Source organism: Ovis canadensis, chromosome 3 (assembly GCF_042477335.2).
Source record: "Ovis canadensis isolate MfBH-ARS-UI-01 breed Bighorn chromosome 3, ARS-UI_OviCan_v2, whole genome shotgun sequence".
In the NCBI taxonomy this organism is placed as follows: Eukaryota; Metazoa; Chordata; class Mammalia; order Artiodactyla; family Bovidae; genus Ovis; species Ovis canadensis.
This window is the reverse complement of record NC_091247.1, coordinates 60,420,554-60,436,461: the sequence shown is the minus strand read 5'-3', so window position 1 is coordinate 60,436,461 and position 15,908 is coordinate 60,420,554.

Sequence of the window (15,908 nt, the reverse complement as noted above, 5' to 3'; positions counted from 1 at the left end):
GCAACCTAGTGCTCTATGGCAACCAAGAGAGGTGGGATGGGGGCTGGTGAGAGGGAGGCTCAAGAGGGACAAGATTTTTGTACACTTGTGGCTGAGTCCCATTGTTGTGCAGCAGAAACCAACAGAACATCATAGAGGAATTATTCTCCAATTAAAAATAAATTTAAAAAAGGAATGGCCACAGATCCTTTGACCCTCTTCCCATAGACATCGACTCTCAGCATCCCTTCTCCTTAAGTTTGGGTGGGCTATCTCTGCTTTGAGTCAGAATTTGGCAGAAGTGACTGCCAATTTCCAGACACAGTCCCTTAGAACCTGGCAGCTTCCACCTCCCATCTCTTAGAGTATTTAATCTGGGGACAAGGTACTCTGACTACCTTGGGGCTACTGTGTTGTGACATAGCCCAGGCAAATGTATGGAGAGGAGCCAAGGTTCCCAGTCTCAATAGCCAGCCCCAACTTGCCAGTCATGTGGGTGAGCCACGTTGGAAGCTGATTCTCTTTCCTCGCCTGTTACTGAGTGGAGCAGGGAAGAGCGAATCAGCCACCTCCAAATTCCTGATCCTCCAAATTATGGACAAAATAAAATGCTTCTTTTGAGCTATTAAGTTTTGGAATAGCTTTGTTATGTGGCAATAGATAGCCCGAGCTGTAGTGAAAACAGAAACTGAAAGGAAGATTTTTAAAAACAAAATTTTAGTTTTAAACATTTTATTGGAGTATACCTGATTTACAGTGTAGTGTTAGTTCCAGTGTACAGCAAAGTGAATCAATTATACACATACGTATGTCCACTCTCCTTTAGATTCTATTCCTATGTTGGTCATTACAGAGTGTTGAGTAGACTTCCCTGTGTTGTACAATGGGTTCTTATTAGTTATCTCTTTTATACATTTGGCCACCTGATTCAAAGAGCCGACTCATTGGAAAAGATCCTGATGCTGGGAAAGATTGAAGGCAAAAGGAAAAGGGGGTGGCAGAGGATGAGATGTTTGGATAGTTATTCTGTGGTCATTCTGTGAGATAGTTATTGCAGAGAAAAGAGGCCTGACCGTGAGATCTGTGACCTGGACTTTTGGGGTCTTTAAAGTCATTGAAGATAAGTGGCAACTGAAGGAGAAGGAAAATAAAGAACAGGGTGATTCTTGTTGGCTTTAGAGATGGTAGAGATGCCTCTGTTACCCATTTCTGGGGTTTTGTCTTCTTTATTTATTGGCTATTCTCGGTCTTTGTTGCTGTACAGGCTTTTCTCTAGTTGTGGCAAACGGGGTCTATTCTCTTGTTGTGGGGCACAGGTTCTAGAGTGCTCAGGCTTCAGTAGTTGCAGCATGTGGGATCAGTATCTGCTGTTCCTGGGCTTTAACGCACAGGCTCAAGAGTTGCGGTTCACAGGCTTAGTTGCTCCAAGGCACATGGAATCTTCTCGGACCAGGGATCGAACCCCTGTCTCCTGCATTGGCAGGAGGATTTTTTTACTGCTGAGCCACCAGGGAAGCCTCATTTCTGGGGTTTTATTGCTGGGATCTTGTACTCTTGGAAAGAGTGCCCATATCAATGAACCATAGTTCAGTTAAACTAAACACAGTCTGATTGGCAGGCATAACCGTAAGGGTATTGACAATACTGCCATTCTCTGAAACCCTGGCATGCAACTCTGGCATTATCTATGCAACCCCATGGTCAGTGGCAGCTTGGTTGCCCCTGACTGCAGTAGGAAACTTGAGGCATCATGTTGCCAGAACTGGCTAAGCGTTGACTTGCCCTCCCGCCTCCCGCCACTGCCATCTTTCAGAACTTTCTGTTAAACAGAGCAGAGTTCATGGGTAAGAGCCAGGGATCTATTTGATGACGCCAAAGTGCTGGGACCAGCAGATGAGAAACATGTTTGGAGAAGATAGACAGGCTGTTACAGGCATTGCTTTTGCAAAGCCACTGGGCTGACAGGCCAGGGCTTGTTCCTTGCCTGCTTCCTCCCCAGCAGCCCTCCTGGCATCAAGAAGAAGCTGAGCGTTTCAGGAAGGACAGTGGTTATGACAGACCAGCCTGCAGCACCAGGGCGCTTTTTGCTACGATAGTTGCAAAGTGTTTCCTAGACAAAACACTGTGACATGGTCCCTATCACTTAAAACTTGTAAGTGCCCTTTATGGAGAGGCTGGACTGAACAGGCAGAGAGATGCTGGTTTTGTCTGGGGCTCTAGTTCCTGATATAGGTCACATGCATTTTTCTGGGTACATTTATTTTTCTTTTTAAAAAAATTATTTATGGCTCTGCTGGGTCTTCATTGTTGTGTGTGGGCTTTCTCTAGTTGTGGCGAGTGGGGGCTATTCTCTAGTTCTGTGAACAGGCTTCTCATTGCAGTAGCTTCTCTGATTGCAAAGCATGGGCTTTGCAGTGAGGTTGGGCTCAGTATTTGTGTCCCACAGGCTTAGTTGCTCCGTGGCATGTGAGATCTTTCTGGACAAGGGATCCAACCAGTGTTCCCTGCATTGCAAGGCAGATTCTTAACCACCCGATCAGCAGAGAAGCCCTCTATTTCTTTTATTTATTTGTTTTTAGCCACACTGAGTGGCATGTGGGATCTTAGTTCCCCAATCAGGGCTCAAACCCACACCCCTCTGCATTGGAAGCATGCAGTCTTAACCACTGGGCCACCAGGGAAGTCCCTGGGTCTACATTTTTTTTAGGGGCTGACAGGGTTTTTGAATCCTGCACTTGGGAAGAAATGATACAGCAAAAGTCACTCACATGTGTCTGACTCTTTGCAACCCCATTGACTGTAGCCCGCCAGGCTCCTTGGTCTATGGAATTCTCCAGTTAAGAATACTAGAGTGGGTATCCATTCCATTCTCCTAGGGATCTTTCTGAGGTCTCCTGCATTGCAGACAGATTCTTTTCCATCTGAGCCACCAGAGAAGTCCTTGGGAAGAAATGATAAGGATGTTATAAGGAAAATGATGCTATGACTCTAAGACGTAAGGGACAAATTTCTCTGATAACAGAACTTTTTCTTTCCAGATTTCAGGCTTCAGACTTCTCATCCAGGATGCCTGGTGTAGTGGACACATAGCAGTTCTTCCCTCTTCCTTCTTCCCCTTCCCAGCTAGCCCAGATTTCCAATGGGGACTTTAGTGATCCCAGCTCTAAGCTGATTAAGAGAAGCCAATTCTACCCTTCTCTGGGGTGGCTCAGATGGTAAAGAATCAGCTTGCTAAGTAGGAGATTTGGGTTCAATCCCTGGGTCAGGAAGATCCCCCGGAGAAGAGAATGGCTATCCACTCCAGTATTCTTGCCTGCAAAATCCCATGGGCAGAGACCTGGTGGGCTACAGTTCATGGGGTCACAAAGAATCGGACACAACTGAGAGACTAACACACACCCTTCTCCCAGATGGACCTGTGAACAAGTATGGTCTAATCAAAGTGAGCATCAGGACTTTTGCTGGGAATTCTAGGGCAAAGAGTTTTCTGCTGTGTGATTATCAGCACAGTGCAATGGGAACCAGGCAGCCCTGGGTATCCATCTGGGAGTTCCAACCCTTTAACCAAGTATGCCACTAACAGCGCAGGAAAGAAGCAGGTCCTTGAAATGTCATTGAGCTGCTGGAGGAAGCCTCCCTATGGACTTTCTGTCACTGGGGCCTAGAAATTTCTTTTATTGTTTGAGTCAAGTTTCCTGTTTCTTGCCACAGAAACCATTCTCAGTGGTACCCTTGGGATACCTGTCATTCGAGTCATTGATCTGAGCTTTTTGTCTCTGATGTAGAGACAGAATTCTAGAACCCCTGGGCTGTTGGCTCCAGGGAGGAGGCAGCCCTGACCTATTTATCCCAACAATAGTCCTGGCAGACAGAGGTGGACCCGTCCTTCCCAGGGGTGTTCACGCTCAGTCCCTCAGTCATGTCTGACTCTTTGAGACTTCATGAACTGTAGCCCACCAGGCTCCTCTGTCCACAGGGTTCTCCAGGCAAGAATACCAGAGTGGGTTGCCATTCCCTTCTCCAGGACATCTTTCCGATCCAGGGATCGAACCCAGGTCTCCTGCATTGTAGACAGATTCTTTTCCGTCTGAGCGACCAGGGGAAGCCCTTAAAGAGAAGCCTAGATACCCTGTGCTGTACTTAGTCACTCAGTTGTACCTGACTCTTTGTGACCCCATGGACTGTAGCCTGCCAGCCTCCTTTGTCCATGGGGATTCTCCAGGCAAAAATACTGGAGGGGGTTGCCATGCCCTCCTCCAAAGGATCTTCCTATCCCAGGGATCAAACCCATGTCTCCCATATTGCAGGTGGATTCTTTACCATTTAAGCCCCCAGGGAAACCCAGATACTCTGTAAATAATCATAATTGTCCTGTTCCCTCACTTCCTTCCCCCAGCCCCACTTCGGAATACAGCGGATCAAAGGGCTGCCTTCTCTTCCTGATTTTATCTTCTGTAGCTCCTTCCCTTTGGGTCTCAACAGATGATCCTGGGGTTGAGACTTCCAGATCCTATTAGGCGCCTTTCCTCTTATCAGTCTCAGACAGACCCATGCCTGCCTGTTCCACCCAGTGTGGGCCTCTTTGACATGATGGAGGCGGCAGGGTCAGGGGGGCGGTGCCTCCCATGTCCTGGATTCCACTTGGGTCTCTTTTGTTCCTTTCCATTCAATCACTCAATAAGATAAAGTATCCTCTGTGAAGAATAGAAAAGAAACTGAAAAAACAAGAGTGTAAACAGATTAAAGGTTCATTCAAAACTGCAATAATGAAAACAGTTTGGGACTCTTTTTTTATATAGTATAAAAGTAGACGTCAAATAATTGGAACTGAATAGAAAGTTCTGAAATGTCACCAAGTGTATATGATATATAAGAATGTATTTTGTGGTCGAGATAGTATTTCAAATCATTTCAGGGGAAGGATAAATCAGTGATTGTCAATTTGGGGTGATTTTGTTTCCCAGGGGACCCTGGGCAATGTCTAGAGGCATTTTTGGTTGTCACAACTGGTGTAATGCTACTAGAATTTGATAGTGATCAGAAATGTTGCTAAATATCCTGCAATGTACAGGACACCCCCCAAACAAAGAATTACCTGGCCCCAAGTATCAGAAGTGCCACTGGTGAGAAACCTTGGGATAAATGAGATATTTGGAAGAATCATTCAGGAGGAAAAAGAAAAATGAAATTAGATTCTGAATCATAACAACATTAATTTCAAGTTAGGTAAAATATACATTTTTATAAGTAAGCTCTTTAATAAAATTTATAAGAAAACACAGAAAAATTTTTATCCTTATTGTGTAAAGACTTTTTTAAATCACACAAACAAATCTGAAACAATAAAGGAAATGCTGGTAGACTTCACCCTATAATCATGAAAAACACCGTCAGACCATAAAGGCACTATAAAAAATACCAACTAGAGTTGCAATAAATGTGACAAAAATTAATGCTTTTTCCTACACTTTTTCCTTCTTTTTCAGATTCTTTTCCATTATGTGTTTTAAAATTTAATTTTTATTCATATTGGAATATAGTTGATTTACAATATTGTGTTAGTTTCAGCTGTACAGCAAAGTGATTCAGTTACACATAAACATACATCCATTCTTTTTTGAATTCTTTTCCCATACAGGTTATTACAGAATATTGAGTAGAGTTCCCTGTGCTATACAGTAGGTCCTTATTGATTATTCCCACACTTTTATCAGCATTGGAAGAAATTAAACATCATTTTACAATGATTTTTCCCCCAACTTTATTGAGGTATGACTGAAAAAAAGAAATTGGACATATTTAAGGCTTACAGTGTGGTGTTTTGATATATGTATACCTTGTATGGGCTTCCCAGGTGGCGCAGTGGTAAAGAATTTGCCTGCCGATGCAAGAAATGTAAAAGACACACTGGTTCGATTTGCAGGTCGGGAAGATGCCCTGGAGAAGGAAATGGCAACCTGCTCCAGTATTCTTGACTGGAGAATTATCTGGACAGGGGAGCCTGCCGAGCTACTATCTATGGGGTCACAAAGAGTTGGACATGACGTTAGTGACTGAGCACACACACACGCCATGTGTAATAATCACTGCAGTCAAGCTAATTAACATATCCAACGCCTTTTTGTGTGCAGGAGGTGGTGAGGGGAGAGCCCTGAAGACCTACTCTCAGGAATTCCCTGATAGTCCAGTGGTTAGGACTCCACGCTTTCACTGCCCAAGTTCAGTCCCTAGTTGGGGAATTAATATCCCACAAGGTGTGGGGCATGGCCAAAAAACAAAAATTTCTACTCTCAGCACATTTCAAGTTTGTGGTCTATTATTAATTATAGTTGTCATGCTTTATATTAGCTCTATAGAACTTATTCATCTTATAATTGAAAGTCTGTACCTTATGACCAACATCTTCCCATTTCCTTCACTCCCAAGTCCCTAGAAAACACCATTTCTTGTTTCTGTTTTCCTAAGTTCGACTTTTCAAGATTTTACTTATAACTGATAGCATGCAATATTTGTCTTTCTGTGTCGGGTTTATTTCACCTTGCATGCTGCTGCTGCCAAGTTGCTTCAGTTGTGTCCGAGAGTCTGTGCAACCCCAGAGACGGCAGCCCACCAGGCTCCCCCGTCCCTGGGGTTCTCCAGGCAAGAACACTGGAGTGGGGTGGCATTTCCTTCTCCAATGCATGAAAGTGAAAAGTGAAAGTGAAGTCGCTCAGTCGTGTCTGACTCTTCATGACCCCATGGACTGCAGCCCACCAGGCTCCTCCGTCCATGGGATTTTCCAGGCAAGAGTACTGAAGCGGGGTGCCATTGCCTTCTCCATTCACCTTGCATAACACCCTCTAAATTCATCCATATGATTGCAAATTACAAGATTTCCTGTTTTTTACAATTAATTTTTATTGGAGCATACTTGATTTAAAATGTTGCGTTAGTTTCAAGTGTACAGCAAAGTGAATAGTTATACATATTTATATATCCACTCTTTTTTAGATTCCTTTCCCATATAGGTCATTGAGTAGAGTTCCCTGTGCTATTCAGTAGGTCCTTATTAGTTATCTATTTTATATATAGTAGTTCAGTTCAGTTCAGTTCAGTCGCTCAGTCGTGTCTGATTCTTTGTGACCCCATGAACCACAGCACGCCAGTCCTCCCTGTCCATCACCAACCCCCGGAGTTCACTCAAACTCAAGTGCGTCGAGTCAGTGATGCCATCCAGCCATCTCATCCTCTGTCGTCCCCTTTGCCTCCAGCCTCCAATCTTTCCCAACATCAGGGTCTTTTCAAATGAGTCAGCTCTTCACATCAGGTGGCCAAAGTATTGGAATTTCAGCTTTAACATCAGTCCTTCCAATTTACACCCAGGACTGATCTCCTTTAGGATGGAGTGGTTGGATCTCCTTGCAGTCCAAGGGACTCTCAAGAGTCTTCGCCAACACCACAGTTCAAAAGCATAAATTCTTCCACACTCAGCTTTCTTTATAGTTCAACTCTCACATCCATACATGACTTTTCAAAAAACCATAGCCTTGAGTAGACAGACCTTTGTTGACAAAGTAATGTCTCTGCTTTTTAATATGCTGTCTAGGTTGGTCATAACTTTCCTTCCAAGGAGTAAGTGTCTTTTAATTTCCTGGCTGCAGTCACCATCTGCAGTGATTTTGGAGCCCCCCAAAATAAAGTCTGACACTATTTCCATGGTTTCCCCATCTATTTGCCATGAAGTGATCGGATAAGATGCCATGATCTTAGTTTCTGAGTGTTAAGCTTTAAGCCAACTTTTTCACTCTCTTCTTTTACTTTCTTTCTTTCTTTTTTTTTAAAAAAATTTATTTATTTATTTATTTGGCTGTTCTGGGTCTTTGTTGCAGCATGTGGGATCTAGCTCCCTGACCAGGGATCGAACCTGGGCCCCCTGCACTGGGAGCTCAGAGTCTTAGCCACTGGACCACCAGGGAAATACCTCCTCTTTCACTTTCATCAAGAGGCTCTTTAGTTTTCTTCGCTTTCTGCCATAAGGGTGGTGTCATTTGCATATCTGAGGTTACTGATATTTCTCCCAGCAATCTTGATTCCAGCTTGTGCTTCATCCAGCCCAGCGTTTCTCATGATGTATTCTGCATAGAAGTTAAATAAGCAGGGTGACAATATACAGCCTTGATGTACTCCTTTTCCTATTTGGAACCAGTCTGTTGTTCCGTGTCCAGTTCTAACTGTTGCTTCCTGACCTGCATACAGGTTTCTCAAGAGGCAGGTCAGGTGGTCTGGTAGTCCCATCTCTAAAAATTTTCCACAGTTTGTTGTGATCCACACAGTCAAAGGCTTTGGAATAGTCAGTAAAGCAGAAATAGATGTTTTTCTGGAACTCTCTTACTTTTTCCATGATCCAGCAGATGTTGGCAATTTGATCTCTGGTTCCTCTGCCTTTTCTAAAGCCAGCTTGAACATCTGGAAGTTCACAGTTCACATATTGCTGAAGCCTGGCTTGGAGAATTTTGAACATTACTTTGCTAGTGTGTGAGATGAGTGCAATTGTGCGGTAGTTTGAGCATTCTTTGGCATTGCCTTTCTTTGGGACTGGAATGAAAACTGACCTTTTCCAGTCCTGTGGCCACTGCTGAGTTTCCAAATTTGCTGGCATATTGAGTGCAGCACTTTCACAGCATCATCTTTCAGGATTTGAAACAGCTCAACTGGAATTCCATCACCTCCACTAGCTTTGTTTGTAGTGATGCTTCCTAAGGCCCACTTGACTTCACATTCCAGGGTGTCTGGCTCTAGGTGAGTGATCACACCATCGTGATTATCTGGGTCATGAAGATTTTTTTACACAGTTCTTCTGTGTATTCTTGCCACCTCTTAATATCTTCTGCTTCAGTTAGGTCCATACCATTTTTGCCTTCTATTGAGCCCATCTTTGCATGAAATATTCCCTTGGTATCTCTAATTTTCTTGAAGAGGTGTCTAGTCTTTCCGATTCTATTGTTTTCCTCTATTTCTTTGCACCCATCACTGAGGAAGGCTTTCTTATCTCCCCTTGCTATTCTTTGGAACTCTGCATTCAAATGGGTATATTTTTCCTTTTCTCCTTTACTTTTGGCTTCTCTTCTTTTCACAGCTATTTGTAAGGCCTCCCCAGACAGCCATTTTGCTTTTTTGCATTCCTTTTTCTTGGGGATAGTCGTGATCCCTGTCTCCTGTACAATGTCACAAACCTCCATCCATAGTTCATCAGGCATTCTGCCTATCAGATCTAGTCCCTTAAATCTATTTCTCACTTCCACTGTATAATCATAAGGGATTTGATTTAGGTCATACCTGAATGGTCTAGCGGTTTTCCCCACTTTCTTCAATTTAAGTCTGAATTTGGCAATAAGGAGTTCATGATCTGAGTCACAGTCAGCTCCAGGTCTTGGTTTTGCTGACTGTGTAGAGCTTCTCCATCTTTGGCTGCAAAGAATATAATCACTCTGATTTCAGTGTTGACCATCTGGTGATGTCCATGTGTAGAGTCTTCTCTTGTGTTGTTGGAAGAGGGTGTTTGCTATGACCAGTGGGTCATCTTGGCAAAACTCTATTAGCCTTTGCCCTGCTTCATTCCATATTCCAAGGCCAAATTTGCCTGTTACTCCAGGTGTTTCTTGACTTCCTACTTTTGCATTCCAGTCCCCTATAATGAAAAGGACATCTTTTTTGGTGTTAGTTCTAAAAGATCTTGTAGGTCTTCATAGAACCGTTCAAATTCAGCTTCTTCAGTGTGACTGGTCAGGGCATAGACTTGGATTACCATGATATTGAATGGTTTACCTTGGAAACGAACGGAGATCATTCTGTCGTTTTTGAGATTGCATCCAAGTACTGCGTTTTGGACTCTTTCGTTGACTATGATGGCTACTCCATTTCTTTCAAGGGATTCCTGCCCGCAGTAGTAGATATAATGGTCATCTGAGTTAAATTCACCCATTCCAGTCCATTTTAGTTTGCTGATTCCTAAAATGTCGACGTTCACTCTTGCCATCTCCTGTTTGACCACTTCCAATTTGCCTTGAATCATGGACCTAACACTCCAGTTTCCTATGCAATATTGCTCTTTACAGCATCGGACCTTGCTTCTATCACCAGTCACATTCACAACTGGGTGTTGTTTTTTCTTTGGCTCCATCCCTTCATTCTTTCTGGAGTTATTTCTCCACTGATCTCCAGTAGCATATTGGGCACCTACCAACCTGGGGAATTCATATATCAGCGTCCTATCTTTTTGCCTTTTCATACTGTTCATGGGGCAAGAATACTGAAGTGGTTTGCCATTCCCTTCTCCAGTGGACCACATTCTGTCAGACCCTCCACCATGACCTGACCATCTTGGGTGGCCCCACACAGCATGGCTTAGTTTCATTGAGTTAGACAAGGCTGTGGTCCATGTGATCAGATTGGCTAGTTGTCTGTGATTGTGGTTTCAGTCTGTCTGCCCTCTGATGCCCTCTCTCCGTGTCTACCATCTTAGCTGGGTTTCTCTTACCTTGGACATGGGGTATCTCTTCATGGCTGCTCCAGCAAAGCGCAGCCACTGCTTTTACCTTGGTTGCAGGGTACCTTCTCTTGGCCGCTACTCCTGACCTTGGACATGGCGTAGCTCCTCTTGGCCACCGCTCCTGGCCTTGGACATGGGGTAGCTCCTCTTGGCCACTGCTTCTGACCTTGGACATGGGGTAACTCCTCTTGGCCGCTGCTTCTGACCTTGGACATGGGGTAGCTCCTCTTGGCCGCTGCTCCTGACCTTGGACATGGGGTAGCTCCTCTTGGCCGCTGCTCCTGACCTTGGACATGGGGTAGCTCCTCTTGGCCGCTGCTCCTGACCTTGGACATGGGGTAGCTCCTCTTGGCCGCTGCTCCTGACCTTGGACATGGGGTAGCTCCTCTTGGCCACTGCTCCTGGCCTTGGATGTGGGGTAGCTTGCCACGCAGCTGCCGCTTGTGTATTGCCGATTCCAATCTCCCAATTTATCCCTCCCTCTACTTTTCCCCTTGGTACCTGGTCAGTTTGTTTTCTACATCTTGACTCTATTTCTGTTTTGTGAATAAGTTCTGTTTTGTGTACCATTTTTCCAGATTCCACCTATAAACTATATCATATGACATTTATTTTTCTCTACCTGAATTCCTTCACTCAGTATAACAAGGATTTCCTTTAAGACTGAAAAAGATTTTATCATATATGTATATTTACCCATGTTATTAGTATTGATAAAATATCTCACAATTTCTTCATCTGTTCATCCATGGACAGACATTTTTGTTGTTTCCAATATCTTGGCTATTGTGAATAATATTGCAATAAACATGAGAGTGGACATATTGCTTTAAGATACTGATTTAATTTCCTTTGGATATATATTAAGAAGTAGGATTACTGGATCATATGGCAGTTTCATTTTTAAGGAATTTCTCTACTCTTTTCCTTGGTGGCTTTATCAATTTACCTTCCCACCAAAAGTGTAGAAATGTTCTCATTTCTTTAAAACCTCATCAACACTTGTTATCTCTTGTCTTTTTGATAATAGCCATTTTAACAGATGTGAGATATCCCACTGTGGTTTTGATTTTCATTTCCCTGATGGTTAGGGATGTTGAACGAGTTTTCATATACTTGTTAGTCATTCATAAGTCTTCTTTAGAGAAACATCTGTTCAGTTCCTTTGCCCATTAAAAAAATAATTTTTTGTATTTTTGGTTGAGCTAGGTTTTCATTGCTTTGTGCAGGCTTTCTCTAGTTGTGGTGAGTGAGGGCCCCTTCTAGGTTAGGTGCACGGGCGTTTGTCGTTGTGGCACCCAAGCTCAGTAGTTGCGGCCTGTGAGCCCTGGAGTGTGGGAGCAGTAGTTGTGGCACACAGGCTTTGTTGCTCTGCGACATGTGGAATCTTCTCAGACCAGGGATTGAACCCGAGTCCCTGCATTGGCAGGCAGATTCCTATCCACTGCACCACCCTGGAAGCCCCCTTTGCCCATTTTTAAATTGAATTATTACTGTTTCCAGTTGAGTTGTATGATTTCTTTATACATTTTGGATATTAACCCCTTATCTGATACATGGTTTGCAAAGTTTTTCTCTCATTCTAGAGGTTGCCTTTTCATTTTGTTATTTGTGTCCTTGCTGTGCAGAAACTTTTTAGTTTGATGTTATCCCCCTTGTTTATGTTTGCTTTTGTTGTAGGTGTTTTTGGTGTCATCAAATAAATCATTGCCAAGATCTATGTGGGGGGACTCGTTCCATATATTTTGTTCTAGAATTTTCATTGTAGCATTTTAAAAATTCTTTATTGAATTTGTTACAATATTTCTTCTGTTGTTTATATTCTGCCTTGTTGGCCTGGAGGATGTGGGATCTTAGCTCCTCACCAGGGATCTAACCCATACCCCCTGCACTAGAAGGAGAAATCTCAACCACTAGATCACCAGGCAAGTCTCTGTAGTATTGTTATAACGGAGAAAAACTAGAGGAAGCCTCAATGCCCAATAATCAGGAATCAGTTTGTTCAATGGAATACCATGTTGCCATTAAAGATAGTGTAATAATAGTGTAAAAGGATATTTCATTTGGAAAAATGTTTACTCTTTATTTAGAGAGAAAATATTTAAAATGTTGTATTAGGGGACTTCCCTGGTAGTCCATTGGCTAAGATTCTGCACTCCCAATGCACAGAGTGAGGTTTCATCCTTGGTCAGGGAACTAGATCCCACATCACAGCAACTAAGAGTTTGCATGCCCCAGCTATGACCTGGTGCAGCCAAATAAATATTTTAAAAAGTTGTAGTAGTATCATATTTCTGTAAAAGAAAAAGTACATAGATATTTGTGCTCAGTCGCTCAATCATATCCAACGCTTTGTGACTCCAGCCCACCAGACTCCTCCGTCCATGGGATTTCCCAGGCAAGAATACTGGAGTGAGTTGCCATTTCCTTCTCCAGGGGATCTTCCTAACCCAGGGGTGATACCTGTGTCTCTTGCGGCTTCTGCATTGGCAGGTGGGTTCTTTACCACTAGTACCACCTGGGAAGCTGCTACAGCTATGTTTACATGAGTAGAAAAAAGGATATTTAAAGACACTAAACAGTTGATGGGATCATTTCTGGTTGGGGGAATTGGGTGATGGGATTTTTTTCTGTGTGTTTTCAAAAATTCTAAAAACATCTGAATAATAAATGTTATTTCAAAACTTCTAAGCAACGTGGTTGTAAAACACTCACCAGGGATGGACTGAGTGTGCTCCTACATGTCTGCAAACTTGGCCTCTGGGATTGGGCAGCCCCTTCCCCTCCTTCTCTGTGGCCTCCATTTTCCCACCTCCTAAATGTGGGTGGATGAGCTTAGAGTCTCAGATGGCTACGGTTTGCAGTTGCTGTTGTTGGCTGACAAGCCCTGTGAGGATTTGTGCCAAAGCATTCACTCATTCTTGTTATCCATTAATAGCATGTGGGACACACATGTCTCTGACAGATAACTTACTTTCAAATGACTTACATATATGTCTATTCCCTCCCTGGGCCTCTGCTCCAAAGTAAACATGAGGTAAAGGCTTCTGGTGTGTGGGTGCTCAGTCGTGTCTGATACTTTGTGACCTCATGGACTGTAGCCCCCTGCCAAGGCTCCTCTGTCCGTGAAATTTCCCAGGCAAGAGTACTGGAGTGGGTTGCCATTTCCTTCTGCAGGGGATCTTCCCAACCCAGCGACTGAACCCTTGTCTCCTGTATTGACAGGCGGATTCTTTACCCCTAGTGTCACTTGGGTGGTTCAGCGGTAAAGAATCTGCCTGCCAATACAGGAGACAAGAGTTTGATCCCTAGGTTGGGAAGATCCCCTGCAGAAGGAAATGGCAACCCAATCCAGTATTCTTGCCTGGAAAATTTCATAGACAGAGGGACTTGGCGGGCTACAGTCCATGGGTTTGCACAAAAGTTAGACACGACTGAGTGACTAAACCACCGCTACCACCAAACATAAAGTAAAGAGGGGACAGGGCCTATTTTATGTTTTTTTTTTTTTAATCTGTTACAGTTTATTTATTATTTTTATTTTCATTTTATTTTGGGCCATGCTGTTTGGCATGTGGGATCTTAGTTCCCCAGCCAGGAACTGAACCCACACCCCCTGCATTGGAAGCACGGAGTCTTAACCACTGGACCACCAGAGAAGTCCCAGGGCCCATTTTAGAGCCCAGCAAGTTGAAGTCCAGGCGGACGAACGTTACCTGTGTGTGGTGTTTTTTTGTCCAGGGCCACTTGAAATGGCCTTTGCTAACCCCAGAGCCTTTGTATGTACAGGGGACCAGAGCTCCTATTTATTTATGTATTATTTTTATCAAGTGAAGTTGTTAACAGTTTTTCTTTTTTTGATTAATGTATCGTTGATTTACAATGTTGTGTTAATTACTGCTGTATGGCAAAGTGACTCAGTTATACATATACATGCATTCTTTTTTATGTCCTTTTCCATTATGATTTATTACAGGATCTTGAACATAGTTCACTGTGCTCTGCAGTAGGACCCTGTTATTCATCCATTCTATATATACTACTTTGCATCTGCTAAATGCAAATTCCCAATCCATCTGTCTCCCACTTCCCCTCCTCCCCCTTGGCAACCACAAGTCTGTTCCCAGAGCTCCTTTATATTATTAGGTCACTGAAGAAAACCAGGCATAGACTGACACGGAGAAAGAATCTATGGGTGACAGAAACAAAAGCAGTTTCTGGGACAGAAAATCCCCCAAACTCCTGGGGAGAAGATTTTCTTGCTGGTTGATCATCAGGGGTTATCTAATAATTTGCTCCAAATCTCAGATTCTTTATCTGCAGTGGGTGGGTTGGGGAGGTTTGGATTCCATGGCCTTTTCAGCTGAAAAACTCCAAGACTGTTAGGTTTGATGGGGATTTTTCAAGTCCACAGTCTTTGAGGTGAGAAGACAGGGAGAAGAAGGGAAGAGAAGAAACAGGGTAATGACTTTGTCAGTCCAGACAGCTGTCTACTGTGCCTTCTTGGTTTTCTAAACTAGCGCTCTCCAATAGAAGTATTATAATGCAAACTCATATGTAATTGCAATTTTTCTTTCTATTTTAAAAGTGGTGTCTGGAAACCCAGGCTTGAGAGGGGGTGCCATATTTTTATTATGATTATTTTACAAATATTTATTTGGCCATGCTGGGTCTTAGTTGCAGTGTGCGGGATCTGGAATCTTCAGCTATGGCACGTGGGATCTAGCTCCCTGACCAGAGACTGAACCTGGGTGCCCTGTGTTGGGAGAGCAGAGTCTTAGCTACTGCACCACCAGGGAAGTCCCAGTTTTAATTTTTCTAGTAGCCACATTTTAAGAAGTAAAAAGAAAAGGTGAAATTAATTTTAATAATATAATGGATTTAGCCCAATATATAAAAAATATGGGGGCTTCTCAGGTGGCTGGCACAGTGGTAAAGAACCCATCCTACCTGCCTATGTAGGAGGCAAAGGAGATGAGGGTTCTATCCCTAGGTCAGGAAGATGCCTTGGAGTAGGAAACGGCCACCGACTCCAGTATTATTGCCTGAGAAATCCCATGGACAGAGGAGCCTGGCGGCCTACAGTCCATGGAGTCATAAAGAGTCAGACACGACCGAGAGACTGAGCACACACATCAGAAATATTGTGTGATGAATATAAAAATCATGGAGAGATCCTATGTTTATTTTTTGATACGAAGTCTTTACTGTCTGGTGTGCATTTTACACTTAGGGCACATGTCTATTTGGACTAGCTATGCTTCAGATTCTCAGTAGCCACACGTGGCTAGGGGATACCATATTGGACAGTGCAGCTTTAATCCATATGAGGTAAGTAGGGCTTATTTCTCCCCTTATATAGATGGGAAAAGAGAGGCTTAGAGGATCTACAGTGTACCTA